Raw genomic sequence first — 19,932 nt, 5'->3', positions numbered from 1 at the left:
GGCCCGAAACGTCAGCTTTCCTGTTCCTCTGATGCTGCCTGGCCTGCTGTGCTCATCCTGCTCTACACCTTGTTATGGGAGATTAAGTGATGCTGCTGTAACTTTTCACATTGATAAACCAAGTAGGAAATCAAGCCTAACCTTTTAACATTGCTGCTTGAACAGCTATCTCATACTAATTATAAGTCCTTTTCCAGAAGTAGATTTAGTTAGTTTGAGAATTTTTCACTCAATTCGCTTCAAAACCCCAGTGAAGTGATACAACTAAACTTGCACAAATCAAAAAAAGTGTTATTTTTATTTCAAATGTTCTGGTTCATTCCCAGTTCCAATTATTGCTACCAATCAGCATCCTCCTCCCATGCAGAATTGAAGTTGCTTTCCCCCCTTAAATTGGCATTTTTGTGAACAGTCCTGACCAGTGCAGGACAAAAAACTTCAACAAAATGCATCTTTTTCTCCCCTCAAGTAATATTCAAGTTCCGTGCTGCCAGTGATTACACACAATTTTCTTTCAGTTCAGTATAATTGAAATCAGAACTCTACAAAGCATGCTCTAATGCAAAGGGAAGCAAAGACAGATTACCCTAGACATAGTCAGAAACTACAATTGCAAACTCCAAATTTATATGCCAATTTTCAGAAGTCATTTGGTAAGGTGCCACAAAGTCTTTGCTGAAGATAACAGCTTATGATGTAGCAGGTTACATAAAGGCACAGATTGAAGATTGGCTGAAGCAGGAAACAGACTGAAGCATAAATGGGCAATTTTCTGTTTGGTAAAATGTAACAAGTGGTGTGCCACAAGGATCGGTATTGGGCCTTGACATTTTACAGTTTATGACTTGGATGGAGGGACAGAAGGTACGCTTTCTAAATTCACTGGAGACACAAAGGTAGGTAGGAAAGTAAGCTGCAAATAGAACATAAGGAGGCTACAGAAGGTTAAAGGTGAGTGGCCACAGATCTGACAAATGGAGTAGAACATGGGAAAAAGTGAAATTCTACATGTTGGTAGAAAGAATATAAAAAAGCATATTATCTGAATGGTGAAAGATTGCAGAACTCAGAGACGGAGAGGGATCTGGAGATCCTACAGCATGAATCACAAAATGTAAGCATGCACTTCAGTAAATACAGCAAGTAATTAGAAAAGTTATCAAAATGTTATTCTTTATTGTTACAGGAGTTAAACAAAAGTAGGAGGTTAATACTTCAACTCTACAGGGCGTTGTTGAGACTACATGGAGTGTGCAATGTATAGTGATGCATGAGAAGCAGTTCAGACAAGGTTTACTGACATGCAGAGTGGGCATGTTTGTCTTATAAGAAATAGCTGGGCAGGCTAGGCTTGTAGCTGCTGGAATTTAGAAAAGTAAGAGTCAACTTTGATTAAAATAGAAAAGATTCCCTTGGCAGGATACACATGGAGATAATGGTTCTTCTTGTAAGATAAACTAGAACTTGGGTCCATTGTTTAAAAATGAGTCACTCTTCTCATACAGATATGAAGCACATTTTTTCTCCCCCTCACAGAGTGTCCCAAAACTTTGAATCCCTCTTCCTTAAGAGGGAACAGGAAGCAGAGTCTTTGAATATTTTTAAGGCAGAGTAGGTACTGTAGATTCTAAATAAGCAAGGGGTGAAAGGTTACCTTGGATAGGTATGTATGTGGAGGAAGAAGGTTGGTCATCGCCTTATCGAATAGCAGAGCAGGGCCAAGGGGCTAATCATGCTCAAAATTCTTACATTCATAATTTCAAAGTTCCAAGTTCAGTAATCAGTCTGGGACCTTGTTAACCAAAGCAGTAAATTTGGGAAAAGCCCTTCGATGTTGGATGCCATTCCGCATTTAAAGTCTGAGAACATGCTGTTTCAGAAGTACACAGGGAGCTTTCAATTATAAGAACAGAAAGGGCAATTGGCCCAGCTGGTAATCTTTGGCACAGACCCTCCACTTGAGCAAGGAGGCCAACGCGCCCGAGCAATCAAAAACAAAAACGACTAGAGCAGGAAGCAAACCATCGCTGGATATGACTGTGAGAAAGCAGTGCAGGGACAAAGGGATGAGTTAAATCACATACATCCCAATGTACTGTTTACTAAGCAAGCACTGACACAAATGTAAAGCCTGGCCTCAAGAGACCAAGACGAGAAGCTTGGCAATGTTAGGAGTATGTTCGAATTTTCTGTAAATGATATATACTATGTTGTTGTGTGTTTGTTGTAACTCGGATTTTTCTGCTGCATTGAAGAATACAGGGTTCAGTTAGCACAGTTGGCTGGAAGGTTGGTGTGCGATGCAGTGTGATGCCGGCAGAATGGTTTCATTTCTCGCATCAACTGAGGATACCATGAAGTTACCTTCATGAACTCTCCTCTCATCTGAGGCATTATGACCCTCAGGTTAAAGCATCACCAGATGACGAGAGAGCAGCCCTATGGTCTGGTAAGACTATTGTGTCTTTACTGAAGAATAAGAAAATGAACATATTTGTTATAAAAGCAATTCAATTGCCTCTCCCATATCTGAGCTCTGTGTTTGATTAAAGCATCCTATTTCTGATTGGGTCATCCTTGTATTTCATGATCGGCTGTTTTCATTGCTCTCCATTATATTGTTTGTTGTGTGGTTCCTTTTACAGAGAGATGACTGGTGGTGACCCTCAGGGTGCAGTCATCACCCAGTCATTTCTCTCTCTCTCTCTCTCTCTCTCTCTCTCTCTCTAATGAAGAGCAGCCCTACGGTACTCTGGGACTATGGCAACTTTACCTTTACCAAACAAAGAGTTTGGATTCAAGACAGACTGGTCAAGGAGAAGTCAAGCTCAAGAACTGTCTTTAGTCTTGGGATTCTTTATGGCACTGTTTATTACATACTAAGACAAAATACTACAATAGATGGTATTCAGAGATATACCAGGCTCAAAAGTTACTATGAAATTATCACACTACTATTCCAAAAATTCTACTGCCTATCGCTGGTCAGTCTACTTAGCATGTTTCTCTGCTTTCATGTGTCCAACATTCATGTGGCTGGACTTCTGCCTAGTTCTCTGCATTTCTGTCTTCTTTCTGAACTCCGCCCACACAGTGCTATTTATGCCCATTGAAGAGCGGCTTTGTGCTATCATCACCAGGTTGCTTTAGGGTCCTAAGGTCCTTATGCAGCATTCGTACTCAAGGGATGACTGGTGGACTTGCTGTTAAAATGCAGTAATCCTGGTGCTACAACCCTGGTATTCACTACACTACACAATGCCTTCAGATGGGGAATTCCAGGATAACAAAGAGATGGTGATGATATATGTACTTTGAGATATTAAAGGTCTTGGAAGTAATAGTGGCTCCATAACAGTATTCAACTGTACTGTATTTGATAATGGGAGTCTATTTACTATTGGTGCTAACCATGCACTGTTAGATAAGCCTGCGTTACAGAAAAGTAAACAAAGCTGTAAAAAGAGCTGGAAGCCAAAGATGAAACATGAAGTAGACATTTTAAAGCAATGAATAAATCCTATTCAAGCACAGAAACTAGTCTCAACTTGACACAATTCCAAGATACAAAGCATAAGACCTGTAACTTTGCTGCTCTTATCCTTCTCAGTAAATAGGAACTGCAAAATGGATGTTTTCAATGTTTTACACCAAAGTAACACTTCAGATAAAAAGGTGATGAGTGAAACCAAAGTTCAAGTTAAACAAAAAAGGTCCTTGGAACATATTGATAACATTTAGAAAAGCAAGCAATAATGGCACATTCTTCCTCAGAAGACCGCCTTACTTACAGACACAAACCCACCCCCAAACATAAAAATACAACGTCCATTATTGTACAGAGCACTTGCATCACTTCACAAGGTACTTATGTAGACATAGTCCCTTTTGCAAATGATGGCAAATCAAATGAATTCCCAACTGGTTCCGTGTAAAAGCCCAATAAATAGTTTCTATGGCATTAGGAATTCACTGAAGGAACAGGCGTCAGTTTTAGTACAGTAAATTTTCGCCAGCTTGAGTTTGTATAGTCAGGTACATGTTTCACAGCCTTTAGGACTGGGATTCTCTCCCTAAATTTCTCCACCTTTAAAACACTCCCTAAAATCTACCTGTTTGGTCATTATTTTGGTTCCCTAGCCTAATATCTATAGTATCTCCTAAAGTTACTCAACATCAAATTATGTCTGATCATGTTCAAATATGTACCTTCGGACATTTACCATGTTAAGTGTGCCATATACATGCACACTCCTTCCCAAGATCCACAAACCTGACTGCCCTGGTCGACCCATTGTCTCCGCCTGCTCCTGCCCCACCAAACTTATCTCCACTTATCTCGACTCCATTTTCTCCCCCTTGGTCCAGGAACTCCCCACCTACGTCCGTGACACCACCCACACCCTCCACCTCCTCCAAAATGTCCGATTCCCTGGTCCCCAACACCTCATCTTTACCATGGGCATCCAGTCCCTATACACTTGCATTCCCCATGCAGATGACCTAAAGGCCCTCCGCTTCTTCCAGTCCCGTAGGCCCGACCAGTCCCCCTCCACTGACACCCTCATCTGCTTAGCCGAACTCGTCCTCACCCTTAACAACTTCTCCTTCAATTCCTCCCACTTCCTACAGACAAAGGGGGTGGCCATGGGTACCCGCGTGGGCCCAAGCTATGCCTGCCTCTTTGTAGGATACATGGAACAATCCCTCTTCTGAAGCTACACTGGCCCTATCTCCCACCTCTTCCTCCGTTACATCGATGACCGTATCGGCGCCGCCTCGTGCTCCCACGAGGAGCTCGAATAGTTCATTCACTTCACTAACACCTTCCACCCCAACCTTAAGTTCACCTGGACCATCTCTGATACCTCTCTCTCTTTCCTGGACCTCTCTGTTTCCACCTCCAGCAATCACCTGGAAACCAATATCCATTTCAAGCCTACCGACTCCCACAGCTACCTAGAATACACCTCCTCCCACCCACCTTCCTGCAAAAATGTCATACCCTATTCCCAATTCCTTCGCCTCCACCGCATCTGCTCCCGGGATCAGGAATTCCACTCCCGGACATCCCAGATGTCCTCGTTTTTCAAGGACCGCAACATCCCCCTCACAGAAGTCGAAAACACCCTCGACCGCGTCTCCCACATTTCACGCAACTCATTCCTCACACCCCCTCCGCAATAACAACCAAAACAGAATCCCCCTCATCCTCACGTACCACCCCACCAACCTCCGGATCCAACGCATCATCTTCCGACACTTCCACCATCTGCAATCTGACCCCACTACCAAAGACATTTTTCCCTCCCCACCCTTATCTGCTTTCCAGAGGGACCACTCTCTCCGTGACTCCCTTGTCCACTCCACACTCCCCACCAGCCCCACCACCCCCGGCACTTTTCCCTGCAACCGCAGGAAGTGCTACACCTGCCCCTACACCTCCCCCCTCACCCCCATCCCAGACCCCAAGAAGACCTTCCACATTAAACAGATGTTCACCTGCACATCTGCTAATGTGGTATACTGTATCCGCTGTTCCCGATGAGGCCTCCTCCACAGCGGGGAAACCAAGCGGAGGCTTGGGGACCGCTTTGTGGAACACCTACACTCGGTTCGCACTAAACAACTGCACCTCCCAGTCGCAAACCATTTCAACTCCCCCTCCCATTCCGCAGACGACATGTCCATCCTGGGCCTTCTGCAGTGCCACAACGATGCTACCCGAAGGTTGCAGGAACAGCAACTCATATTCCGCTTGGGAACCCTGCAGCCCAATGGTATCAATGTGGACTTCACAAGCTTCAAAATCTCCCCTCCCCCTACCGCATCCCAAAACCAGCCCAGCTCATCCCCGCCTCCCTAACCTGTCCTTCCTCCCACCTATCCCCTCCTCCCACCTCAAGCCCCACCCCCATCTCCTACCTACCAGCCTCATCCCGCCCCCTTGACCTGACCGTCCTCCCTGGACTGACCTATCCCCCCCTAACTCCCACCTATACTCACCTTTACTGGCTCCACCCCAGCCTCTTTGACCTGTCTGTCTCCTCTCCACCTATCTTCTCCTTTATCCATTTTCCATCCGCCTCCCCCTCTCTCCCTATTTATTTCAGAATCCCCTTCCCCTCCCCCATTTCTGAAGAAGGGTCGAGACCCGAAACGTCAGCTTTCCTGCTCCTCTGATGCTGCTTGGCCTGCTGTGTTCATCCAGCTCTACACCTTGTTATCTTACATGCATATTTTGTTGTTTTAAGAAAGGACCCGACCCACCCACTAAACACCTCCCTCCCCTGCCCCCACTCCACGAACACTGATGCTCTGCAGTTCTGAGGGAGGGTCACCGGACCCAAAACGTTAACTCTGAGTTTTTTCTTCACAGATGCTGCCAGACCTGCTGAGCTTTTCCAGCAACTTCTGTTTTTGTTCCAGCAAAGTTGAAGCCTGGAGGTGGAGACAGTAAGTCAGAACTCGAACCAAATATCCCACTCACTCTCGTGAAGCTGCATGCTTAAAGAAAAACCAACAAAAAAAATCTCACAACAGAAAAAAAATGCACACATGCAAACACCTACATAATTACGCAAAGTTAACAAAAAGCATTTGCTGATGTTCTCAGACTGTGAGGGACAATATGCTATATTTCCTGTGCAGAGGGGCTCTTCATTATCCAGCTGTCTGCTCCTGCTACTTTTCTCCCTTACTCTGCTGAAAAGTCCAACTCCTGGAGCTACTCAGACATCTCATCGAGGTGACTGAGCCGCTGGTCAAAGATTACACGCTACGTGTTTAAGGAAGGCTGTTGTTCAACTCTGGACGGCTTAATCTCATTCTATTTATGCCTCCTTCACATGGGCAATAGAAATTTTTTGAAAGCGGAAGCCAAATTAAATGCTAGCATTCATCCCCATCAAAGATGAACTAAATCAGCAAAACCTTAGAAATCCAAGACCTTGTCGATCACTGGTAGACCCATCAAATCACTGTGACCCACTTTGCAATCTTAACTACATAGAATGAGTGTTGTTTGTATTAGAGACCCCCAGGGGGCAGTACTGGGATTTTTGCCATCCCTGATATAGATCAGTGATTTAGATCTTGGTGTTCAGGGGACAATTTCAAAGTTGGTGGAAGATACAAAATTTTGGAACGTTGTCAACTATGACAAGAAATCAGTGTAGGATTTCAAAAAGACAGACAAGTCAATGGAATAGATGTAGCAGATGAGGTTCAATGCAGAGAAGTGTGAGGTGGTGTACTTTAGAACAAGAAACATGGAGGCACAGGGTACTACTATTAAGAGTGAGCAGGAATGGAGACAAATCATTAAAGATGATAAGACAGGTAAATAGAGCAGTTTTTAAAAAGCAGTCGTTTTCTAGGCTTCATAGTAGGGGTATAGAATACAAAAGAGCAGATCTGGGGCACCACACCTTAGGAAGGATATTTTGGCCTTGGAGGGAGTACATGTAGGTTTACAATATTGATACCGGGACTTCAGGGGCAAGTTATGAGTAGAGATCACATAATTTTTAGACCTGTTTTCTCTAGAATTTAGATGTTAAAGGGTGACTTGATCAAAGTCTTCAAGATCTCTACAGGAAAAGACAGGGTAGAGAAAGATAAACTATTTCCACTGGTTGGAGATTCTAGAACCAAGGGTCATAGTCTGGGAATTAGGGTCAGAGAGTTCAGGACAGACGTTAGGAAGAACTTCTACACACAAACGGCGATAGAGGTTTGGAACTCTTTTCCACAAACGGCAGTGGAAGCTGGATCAGCTGTTAATTTTAAATCTGGGATCGTTCATTTTTGGTTAATCAAAGGTATATGGGCCAAAGGTAGGTATATGGAGCAAGGCCACAGATCAGCCATGATCACACTGAATGGTATAACAGTCTCAAGGGGCTGAATGGCCTACTCCTGTTCCTATACTCCAGCAAGAGTGAGCTGTTAAGCTGAACTTACACAGGAAACTGGTAAGACCTCAACTGGAGTACTGTGTGCCGTTCTGAGCATCTCATTTTGGGAACAAGGTAAATACAGAAGAGATTTATGACAATGGTTCTAGTGAGGAAGCACTTCATTTCTGAGGAACGACTGGAGAAATTGGGATTGTTTACCTTGGAGAGGAGAGGGCCAAGGGTAAAATTCAGTAGATGTTTTCAAGACGAGGAGGCATCTGGACAGGGTCGAGAGGGAGAAACTCTTACCGCTTATAAAAGGAACGAGAACCAGACGGCAGAGTTTTAAAATGTTTTGCAAAAGAGGCAAATGTGAGGTAAGAGAACATTTTCTCACATAGCACGTAGAGCAGGTTTGGAGTGCACTGCCTGCAAGGCAAGAGGAGGCAGATTCAATTCAGGCATTCAAAAATTCAATTGCTTGTATTTAAATAATCACCCAATCTGCAGGGATATGGGTAAAAGGTAGGATATTGGCACCAAGTCAAAATGCTTAGACAACTAGTGCACACAATCGGACAAATGGCATTTTTCAGCACCATAAGGGGAGAGGACAGACTAATGGTATTATAGCTGGATTGTTAATCCAGACACCCAAGTAGTGTTCTGGGAACCCAGGTTCAAAACCTTCCAAGGCAATAAAAATATGGAATTAAGTGTCTCATGAATACATTGCCAACTGTTGGAAAAACTGGTCTTGTTCACTCATATCCTTTAGGAAAGGAAATTGCCATCTTTACCTGGTCTGGCCTACATATGACTCCAGACCCACATCAATGTGGTTGACACTTAACTGGGCAATTAGGGATGGGCAATAAATACTGGCTGAGGCAGTGGCACCCTCATCTTGTGAATGAATTTTTAAAAATGGTGAACCTGTCAACGAGTCTGTATTCCCTGGAGTTTAGAGGGATGGGGAGGGGATCTCACGGAATCAAATTCTTAGCAGGTGCTAATCAGTTGTTTCATTCAGGTGCAGGTTCTAGAACAAGGGGTCACAGAATCAGCATAAAGCCTTGCCTATTGAGGATTGAAATGAAAAATTCCTTCAGTTAGGGAGGTTGCAAATCTTTGGCATGCTGCAGAACAAAGCTCTGAAAATGATCAATCTTTGGACTGAATTAATCAGGCACAAGATCAATGGAGTTTTAGGCACTTGAGCAATCAAGGAATTATGGGAGTAGGACAGTGAAATGAAGCAAAATGTCAAAATTCAGTAAACAAAAACAAAAACCCCAAAGAACTGCAGATGCTAGAAGTCAGAAACAAAAACAGAAATTGCTGGAAAAACTCAGCAGGTCTGGCAGTATCTATGGGAGAGAAAGCAGAGTTAACGTTTCAGGTCCAGTGACCCTTCTTCAGAACACTGAGTTTATCCAGCAATTTCTGCTTTGAGTGTCAAAATTTAGCCATGTCTGGCAAAGCAGGCTGGATGGGGGCAGGTTTGTACAGCCTACTTCTGCTCTAATTTCTTATGCTGAACATCGGCACAATGCACAAATTAAGGGATTCCCCAGAATAATGCAACTGATATCATTCAGGACAAAAGGACTGAAAATATAGTCCCCTGTGCACACAATGCTAACAAGTTTAAATGTCTCCTCCAATCTCCAAATTTTAAGTCAGTCTGCATCACTCCCTGAATTGGGAGAGTAAATGATACCGCCAAATGCCTGAGAAGTGTGTGTTGCCTCCTCAACATCTGAGCTCATGTCCTATTGATCCCAAGCCTTGGCTACTACAGGCTGAGGAGACAGTCACAGACTCAATGCCAATCACTTACAGCCACTTGGTCAAAATTCTTTCTGATACCTTGATCAGGAGGCTGCTTTGGATAGACCTTGTACCGAACAAAAAAAGTAACATTTTAGACATTAAGACGTATCCAATCACCCACTTGCTGCCCCAAACTGAACAACAGACCTTCAGTGCTTACTATGGAACAAATACTGCTTTCCAGACAAATAAAAACAAAGAAAAAGTTGTTTACCTAATTGCTGCTTGTGGGATCTTGTTGTGTACTAGATAACTACCCTGCCAAAACACTGCAATCACTGCAAGTGATGTACTCAAAAGCACTTCTAAACAGAGCAGCAATAAGCTCCAATATTGTGTCATTATTTCTCTTCCAGATGAGACCACCTAAGTACCAACGCGTCACTTCAAAACCAAAGCATTTATACCCTTTATATTGACCCAGGAGGTCACATCTCTCATGCAGGAGCTGCTGAATTGAACCTGGGAACCCGTGTGGTTGGTTTCTCTTTTGCAGATCAGCCACTCGCTACACTAACCACCAACCAACACATTGAATTATTACAAGGCTCTTACACAAACCAAGCCATCAAAAAGACGTGCAACTGAACAAACACCAGGGGAGTGGTGGGAACACATAAAGTGATAGGTAAATGCAGAGTTGGGGGCAGAGAGCTTTGTTTTGTTTCTAAAATGTCAGCCACAAAGTGGGAATTTTTAAAAGAAAACTAGATCAAGGGAGGTTTTAATGACAGCATTTCTCAAATATATTTTGAAAGCAACCACACAACAGTACTTATTTTAATCAATCTGTTCAAATGTGTTATGACACACATCCGGGTGGGCTTGAACTCAGGCCTGCTGGCTCAGAGCTAGGGACTTCACCACTGTGCTACAAGAGCGCAAGCCAACAGTACTAACATAAGCTAACCACGTTTAATTAATGAGCAGTGCAGGAGATGAAGTGTCAACAAGTACTGCAAAATAGGTAACATCATTGGACATCTAGGACCAGTGAGCAAAATGAAAATTAATAAAACATTTCTCTGAATTAGCAGAATAAAAGCTATTTTGTAAAACTATACAATCATAGATTCTATTTATCAATAACGTGTCAGAACAGGCATTAAAGAACAAAGACAAACTGTTTCCACTGGCAGGAGGGTCAGTATTTAAGCCACTTGTTGATAAAAGCAAGTAGTTTTGGTCTGGAATGCATTGCCTGAAAGGCTATTCGAAGCAAATTAGATACTAGCTTTCTAAAGGGAATTGGATATCTATTAGAAAAGGAGAGAATTTCAGGGAAGAACGGGAGAGTGGGACTAATTGAATAGGTTCTTTCAAAAAGCCAGCACAAGAACAAATGGGCTGAATGGCCGCCTTCTGCAGTGTGTGGTTCTAGGATTCTAGAAGAGGGAAAAAAAGTACTTGATCTTGGAAGAAACTTGCTGGGTTTCACTCTTTTTCAAGGAATGGCTAATGGAACAAAAGGTGAAAAGCAAGAGTGAATTGAGAAAAAAAGAGCAAAATAGAAAGTAGCATATAGAAAGAGGTAAAAAGAATTAATGGGAAGGGGTGGGGGAGAGAGACAGACAGACAGACAGAGAGAGAGAGAGAGAGACACACACATAAATTCAAAACAAAAGTCATGAACGGAAGATTCCAAAATGTGCCCATGAAAATTACAGTATAGGCCTGAATTTTAAAATTATTAATTTTGAAAAGGTTAATAAACGAAGACGAATAATGGGAATGATGAGGTCAAAACATATTTAATTATATAATGCCTTGTAACCTTCCAATATTATTGTGCTAATTTAATCATTTCACCCATGCGTTAAAACAAGTCTGGAATTGGACAGTTTCTATTTACCTGGTAATTCATTAATGGCCCTGGCAAGTTTATTAGGCATTCAGGCATTCTCTCCTGCAAAAGGAAATGCTAGTATCTGTGAAATGTCACAAGTTAGGCTTGTAACTGCAGGCAGAGTGGCTCTAGAAGGGAAAGGAGGAATTGAATTGAAGAGAAAATTGGAAAAAAAAAATCAACGATTCTTTATTATCTCACTGTTAAAGCAAACTGCAGCTCCCATTTACCATAAAGGAGTGTATCTCCAATGGTTTACACAGATGCACTGTTAGCAATAAGCTCCAGCATCCTGCTTACTGTGGAGTACACTGCTAATCCAACAAACCTGTGTTTACCCCAATGAGAAACACTCAGCACTCTATCTGCATCCTTTCTGCACATGCTCAGTGATCCAGATACGCCACAGGTTTACCACGAGCACAGCTCCGGTCATTAATACCAAAGGTTTAGCTTCTTGGCTTTCTTGCATTTGATTTATAGATTCCTTCTTTCTTTGCTGGTCTTATGAATATTAAATGTAAACTTATGTATACATACATAACACGCGTGAGAAAGAACACATGACTCAGCAAATTTAACCTCACACTCTCTCACTCACACACACACACAAAACAGATAAATAGTGGGTTTCCAAATTATCACTCTTTTCAAGGGCACTAAAAGATGAAGTTGCCTTAGTCATAGAGGGCCATGGGCTGATCTCTCAGAGAGAGAGACGACTGATGGTGAGTTTAATCTGAGAGTCACCAAGCTTTAGGTGAGAAGCAAGGTTGGGCATTATATCTCAATGTCATCCTTCTGTAAGGTTAAATACAAAGCACTCTCAGAATCCAATCAAATGGGATCAGGTCAAAAAAAACTATTCACAAGTAACAGTCAAGCCCTCATTTTCTTTTCTCCAAAAGCTCTCAGTCATAAACTTATCAAGTGCCACAAAAATGACCTGAATATTTATATGTTGCACTGTATTTTCTGCCCTCATTCTGGATATACACCCATCTACAAACGTTAACAGCATATCACTGTTAACACAACAGTTACTGTTAGGGAAAACTAAACAAAATGTTACAGAAATTCTAAATGTTATTGTGAACAAACTCTATGTTTCAAGAGGGCAGATATGCTGCGTCTGCAGAACCATAAGTTTCCACAGCACAGAGCTAGAATGGAAAATAAAAATGTATTCTGGGTTATGTACAGATCTGTTGATGCATGCGATTTTAACTGTCTCAAAACCCCAGGGCGGCACGGTGACTCAGTGGTTAGCACTGCTGCCTCACAGCGCCAGGGACCCAGGTTCAACTCCAGCCTCGGGCAACCATCCGTGTGGTGTTTGCACATTCACCCCATGTCAGCGTGGGTTTCCTCTGGGTGCTCTCTTCCAGTAGTCCAAAGATGTGCAGGTTAGGTGGAATGGTCATGCTAAATTGCCCATTGTGTCCAGGGAAGTGCAGTTTAGGTGGATTAGCTATGGGAAATGCAGGGTTACAGGGTTACATTAGATCTGGGTGAGGTGCTCTTCGAAGACTTGGTGAGGACTCGATCGGCCGAATGGCCTGCTACCTCAATGTAGAGATGCTATGATCTGTAGACGTTCTATGCTGTCAGACCTATTCACTTGAAGAGTTAAGATCAGACCCATTGTGGCTGACAGAGAGGGAGAGAGAGATCTGAGCGAAATGAAGAGAGAAAGCATGGTAGCGATGATGTATGCATAATCAACGCAAGATCTGTGATTGACAGCAAACTTCAAGCTCAGTGCTACCATTAACAATATACATGAACAAATTACTAAAGATAGCAACTAACATCTGCATGGAATAATAAAATTAAAACCATATATATTTGTAGACAATAAAAGATACCAGGAAGTGATTTTGCTGCTATAATCTAATCTCAGGTTTCAAATGTTGGTCAAGCCCTAAATTCAACTGTGCTTGTAAGTCAGGATGCCAGTTGAAAGGCCTCAATTAATTACTGCCCCTTGAAGTTATTGCCAAGACACGTTCATAATAGGAATCAGTAGCTACTTTTCCAAATCTACCACGAGGGGACCTATAATCTTATTTACACACCAAGAATAGTGAGAAATTTGTGATGTGCAACTTTTTAGGAGTTTCAAAAGATTTAGAATGCAAGAAAAATGCTCAGAATTTCAATTTATTCCATTCCGTCACTGCGTATAAGTAGCTTTGTACAATGAAATTCTTCTTTTCAGAACAAAAAGCAAGTTAGAATTAATTTGCCCCCTCAGCAATGCACTTGTCACAAGCCCTTGCCAAGGAAGATTTACAGCAGTTCTGAAGAAAGGTCACTGGATTCGAAATGTCATCTCTGCTTTCTCTCCATAGATACTGCCAGAACTGCTGAGTTTCTCCAGCAATTTCTGTTTTTGTTTAAAGATTTACTTACTGCACCTTTTAACACGAATAAAAACATAGTTTTCCCGAGTCATCAAATGCTGCAGCCATTACCCACAGCCATTTATCTGAATACTGGCATTGCCAGAACTTACGTAAAACTCCTGTGTTTATTCCCCTTTTAATATAGGGCCAATTTAGAAAACTACATAAACAAAATAACAGCTGATTTTCACAGGTCAATTTAGTTTACAAAATGCCTTGCTTGTGTTAAAATCGCTTTATAAATTAGCATTCTAAACATCTATTTTAATAAGCAAGGGACTTTTTAAAATACACAAAAAGCACAAGAGTTGTCAGTGAAAAACACTTTCCCAGTCTTTCCATTTTACATACATGCACATTAACAAACAGAAGTGCAAGCAGTGATTAGCACAGCAAACTGCACCATTCAACATGAACTGTCATACAATAATTACTTCATGTCCCACATCTTAATTGGAGTAGGTGGCCAACTACAAAACTTCTACTTTTTCCATCTCACATATATATAATAAAATTTAGAAACATAGCACTCCACGTTGAATGAGTGCCAAGTAAAAGGTCATCACAATGAAATGTTTGTCTCTCCCAAGATGTTGCAAGATATTGCTGTGTTTCTGACATTATCTGCATTCATTCCATATTCAAAACAGTTTGTTTAAGAATCTTATAATAGAACATGTCGAAGCCCCTTCCATAAATGTTATTTGATGCAGAAACCATTCTCAACCTTGGAAGGTTGTGACACTCAATCCTTGAAGATAGTCAAGATAGGGGTCATAGAGTTTTGGATATTAAAAGGAGCGAAGGAATAGAGCAGGAATATACAACAATTTTGCTGAGCGGAGGAGCAGGTTCAGAACACCAAATGGCTTACTCCAACCCATGTACATGGATTATCATAAAAGTTCAGTTATGAACTCAATGTCTTCAAAGCACAACTTTTGCACCATCCCATGTAGACACATTTACTATTACAACCTAGATGACCAAAGTTCAGGCATAGATTTGATCCGTTGTGATTCCAATTTGTGTAGTCCTGCACTATTGCTGTTTTGTACAGGTAAACTCATATTTACATTCTGCCTTTCAGAACATCCCAATGCCCTCCACAAGCAATAAACTACTTTGAAGTGTGTTCACTATTGTTAACAAAACAACACACGCATACTGTAGCATGGTGGCTGCAAATGACCAATTCACCACATTTGGATCCATTGGTTCAGGTAACAATGTTGCTTGCTCTTCCTTGCTCTCTTCAAGACAAAGCTACACAGTCTTTCACACTACCTTTATAGGTAGATGTCTAAAAGACAATATGTTTAGCAATGCAATGGTCCTTGAGCACTGCATTGAATTCACCACTTTAGATTTATGTCCTCAAGCTTCTCCAGGTCCAGGCAAGGGTCACCATGGTTAATGGTGAACCAAGCCAATTCTCAGTGCTGATGGTGAAGAGTTAAAATGTCAAGAGATAATGGCTGCTCACAGGCAGAGGATCCTATGGGAAAAGAACTTGTGTTGCCATTAAGCACACAAGGAGATAACGGGAAACCAGTTCCTTATGCTCTTTTCCCTGGTTGTATTGCTTACTGAAGTTAAAAATGGAAGACTTATGAGCAACTGAAGAGGAAAGTGCAAGCCCACAAGGGGTGGAGCAGTCAGCAGAAAAACTGTCCTTAGTCTGATTGTTGCTGAATATTTCTGGAGTCCTGTCTCAATGAATGACACTAATCTTTATAGAACAAATGTTTTTTTCTTCTTTATTCATTCACAGGATGAGGGCGTTGCTGGCTAGGCAGCATTTTTTGCCCAGCCCTAATTACCCAGAGGGCAGTTAAGAGTCAACCACATTGCTGTGGGTCAGGAGTCACATGTAGGCCAAACTGGGTAAGGATAGCAGCTTCCTTCCCTGAAGGACATTCGTGAACCAGATGGGTTTTTCCGACAATCAACAATGGATTCATAATCGTCATTAGATTCTTAATTCCAGATATTTATTTATTGAATTCAAATTCCACCATCTGCCATGGTGGGATTCAAACCCACATCCCCAGAATGTTATCCAGGTCTCTGGATTAACAGTCCAGCGATAATACCACTAGGCATTAACTCTCTTTCTTTTGCCACAGATATTGCCTGACCTGCTGAGTATTCTCAGCAACTTCTGCCCTTGTACTTGAAAAATGAGTATTGTGCTGGGCTGCAGGTAAACAACAGTAGTGTTGGGTTGGGAGAGTAGGTGGATCAGGAAAATCACATAAAGTGGGCAGCAAAGAGACAGCGCCAACATAATGCATGGAAAGGCCTCCTTCTGTATGCTATAATAAGCATTGTGTACCCACTCAGCCTCAGTGAGATAGGGCAATCTGTACATCAAGTAGGATGCTGCAGCTAAATATTTAGTGGATACAGCCTGACACACCAGCTGCAGGTGCAGTGGGTACTATTGCACGCAAGTTACTACAGTTAATAGACCTACACAGTCAATTAATTAACCGCGTCTTCAATCTATCAACTTTACCAACAGATAGAATCAATTCCACAAGAAACATCCTGGAGAATATTATATTGACATGGTACCCTCAAATGTCACCCCCAATTTTCAGAAGCTTTACATAAAAACAAATAGTGAAGCAATAAACTAAACAAAGAACTTCAGATGCTGAAATTCTGAAACAAATAAAAACAGAAATTGCTGGAGAAACTCAGCAGGTCTGGCAGCATCTTTGGAGAGAGAAACAGAATTAATGTTTCACGTTCAGTGACCCTTCTTCAGAATTTCTGTTAAGTATGTTCTCTCTGTATAGATGCTACCAGACCTGCTAGCTCTCCCACAGTTTTTTCTTTGTGTACATATCTGTTTTCTTTCAGAATATAAATTCGCACGTCCCATTTGCTTCAATATTTGAAACAAACAGAAACAGAAGTTGCTGGAGAAACTCAGGAGATCTGGCAGCATCTGCAGAGAGAGGAACAGAATTCACGCCGAGTTCAATCGATTCTTCTTCTGAAACAAAACAAAATTTGTTTTTCACTCTCCACAGATTCTGCCAGACCCGCTGAGTTTTTCCAGCGGTTTCTGCTTTGATTTCAGACCTCCAGCATTTGCACGTCTTCAGTTTTAATTGCGTACACAAACCGCAAGCACAGAAGGATGTCATATGTTAGAGTTGATCTTTCTCAGCACTTTCTCTGTAACGCTATATTCTGCATTCTGTTCTATTACCCTGATGTATTTATACAAGGTAAAATTTCCTCTGGTTAGCACACAAGACAATACTTTTCACTTCTCTGTTCAGGAATGCAAGAAACTACAGAGTTGTGAACACAGCCCAGTCCACCATGCAAACCAACCTTCCAACCATTCACTTCATCTAAATTTCTGGAGGGCAGCTAACATAATCAAAGACCCCTCCCATCCTGGTTATAATCTCTTCCAACCTCTTCCATCAGGCAGAAGGTACAAATGCTTTAAAACGCACCAACAGATTCAAGAACTGCCTTTTCCCTATTATCAGACTTCTCAATAGACCTCTCAAATTTTAAATGTAAATATTGATCTTGCTCTTTATGCACCTTCTCTGCAGCCATAACATTGTGTTCCTCACTCTGTTCCATTACCCCCTATGCACTTTGTATTGTATGATCTGCCTGTACTGCATGCAAAACAAAACTTTTCACTGTATCTCGGAGCATGTGACATCAATAAATCAAACAATTTGTCAGCCAACATTGCATGCTTTAATTGCAAATTAATTCTCATGCCAATATCTTTCAGTTTTTGCTTGGATCATGGCCTGAATTAATCCTGAACCAACATCACTGTTGGACTTTATAACATTGCTGCGGGAGCTTGCTGTGCACAGACTGGCTACCAAGTTTACAACAGTGACTCCAGTTTAAAAAGTAGTTGATCGTGAAACATTTTGGAACATCCCGAAGTTGTGAAAGGCGCCATTTAAATACAAAAATCTTGCTTTGTTTTAAAAAAAGGTTTCTACTCCCTCACTTCAGGAAGCCTCGGGAAAACGCAAGATGCTTTTTGTATGCATCTAATACTTTAAGATTTCAGTTGGAAATTATAAGACAGTTTTTTGTGCCACTTGCAGTGGACTAAAGAAGTTGTGTCCCGAACAGATTACCAAGTTCCTTTTCGCCTTTGTACTACAGTTACTTATTTTATGTAATCTGACCACTGCAATGTAACCCTGTTACTAGACATAACCACAATCACCATTAAAATCGCATCAGCAATCTCTACAGCTCAGACATCTATTAATGCACATTCTTTTAAAAAAAAAGCTTTAAAATACAGCGTGAATGCTCACGGGTTCTGCCTTCAAACATGAACGGAAAGCCCCTAGTTCGTATCTTCTCAAGTCCTGCGATCAACTTATTCCGCGCAAAAAAAAAACAAGGGAAGGTACTCCAAGGAGACACAAGAGGTGCCGGACAGTTGCAATTGGCGATCTCTCTTTTTGACGAAGTCGTTCAAATTTACAGCTGCCTTGATATCAAGATGCTGATCCTGTGGGTCAGTTATAAATACCACCCCCTCAATTTCCAATGCCCCTTCAGCAGGGGGGAGGGGTTGAAATGGTGTGTGGGGGGGGGAAGCTGTTAAAGGCTGAGAGAGTGGGAGAGGTGTTCCCCATCACCATTCTCCACAACCCACTCCCCTAAGGCACAACATACACACGCGGTTCCCCGCAAAACAGCTTTGTTATTGATGCTGATTGGGGGGGCGACGATACATTTCAGGTAAAATTGCGACTTGTTTATTGCGAAGGACCAGAGAAGCCAGGGAGAAACTTACAAGGCTCTCATTGTGTCAATTACACCCTGAACGTAAGAGGACAGCAACCCTCTTTGAAACCTGCAAGCGACAAAATGCCGCTAGCCTGCCCAACATAAGATACTTTACACAGCAGCCGGAGATGATTCAAAAAGTTAGACATTATTTTCTAAAAAAAAATCCCCTTCCCCAATATGTGCTGAGCTCAGCTGCAGACCCAAATTCTACTTTTTAAAAAAAAAACTTGAGAAGCACCGACTCAAGATTGTTTTGTAAACTCGAGTTGAAGTCAATCTTGAGTGGATACAATATCCGTCGATGCTACAATGTAACCCGGGCCTGGCTGATACTGTAACCCAGTGCGAGAGAAAGGGAGAGAAGCCCGTTCAACATGAGCATTTTAGCTCATTAACTTTTCTCTTTCGCCGGCGTTTCAGCGTACCTACCCTCGCCTTGTAGCTCTCGTTCAGCAGCAGTTGAAGGTAGGGAAGGGGTTTGTTCAGACCACCGAAGCTACTGTTTCTGCGCCGTGCCCGGTTCTGATCTCTGTTGCATTAAAAGCCAGCAAAACACCGCCTCCTCCCTAAGCCGGGCTCAGAAAGACGCCATGGCCGGAGCATTGTTACATTGGACCCAGACGTGGAGCCAACCATTCCGAAACACAAGGCAGGGAGGATGCAACGGGGGTTTGCTGTGTGAGGGTGGATTTTTCACCCAGTGGAGGCAGGGGAACCTGAAGACAAAAGAAGTGGATTGCTGAAAGTTTTGACTGCAGGATCTGGTCATACGAGAGTTGTGTGTGAGGTAGTGGTATTTGCAGATTGTTTGGTCTCTTCCCTCTTCACCCCCCCCTTCTCCAGCTGCTGGTGATCGGGTCCGGACTGAAAGCTCACGGATATGTATCAGAATGCTGCAGGAGCTGATACAGTCAGAGCTCAGGAGGGCTGGCTACGTGCTCGGTCTGTCTTTTCTGGTTTGATTTCTCGAAAACAAAAAAAAAATGCTGTACTGGGTTAGGCAGTATCCATGGATGCGACCTCCAGCATTTTATTTTGTTTTCAGGTTCTAGCATCTTATAGTAATTTACTCCTATCATTGGCCTGTTTCCCTCGCTCTGTCTCTCCCGGTTTGAAACAGCACTGGGTC

The 19,932-nt window shown here is 42.3% G+C and overlaps 1 protein-coding gene across 1 annotated transcript in view; it reads right to left on the bottom strand.

Annotated features, from left to right (window-relative positions):
* ndst2a (N-deacetylase/N-sulfotransferase (heparan glucosaminyl) 2a) overlaps positions 1 to 19,853 on the bottom strand; it is a 450,479-nt gene extending 430,626 nt beyond the window's left edge. Inside the window, exon 1 of the mRNA XM_048616195.1 lies at positions 19,233 to 19,853. The gene's annotated coding sequence lies outside the window, so the exon portion shown is untranslated. The remainder of the gene's footprint in view (positions 1 to 19,232) is intronic.
* Between the last annotated feature and the right edge of the window lie 79 nt (positions 19,854 to 19,932).

This window comes from Rhincodon typus, chromosome 34 (genome assembly GCF_021869965.1).
Source record: "Rhincodon typus isolate 14 chromosome 34, sRhiTyp1.1, whole genome shotgun sequence".
NCBI classification, from domain to species: domain Eukaryota; kingdom Metazoa; phylum Chordata; class Chondrichthyes; order Orectolobiformes; family Rhincodontidae; genus Rhincodon; species Rhincodon typus.
This window is presented reverse-complemented; position numbering and strand designations above follow the sequence as displayed.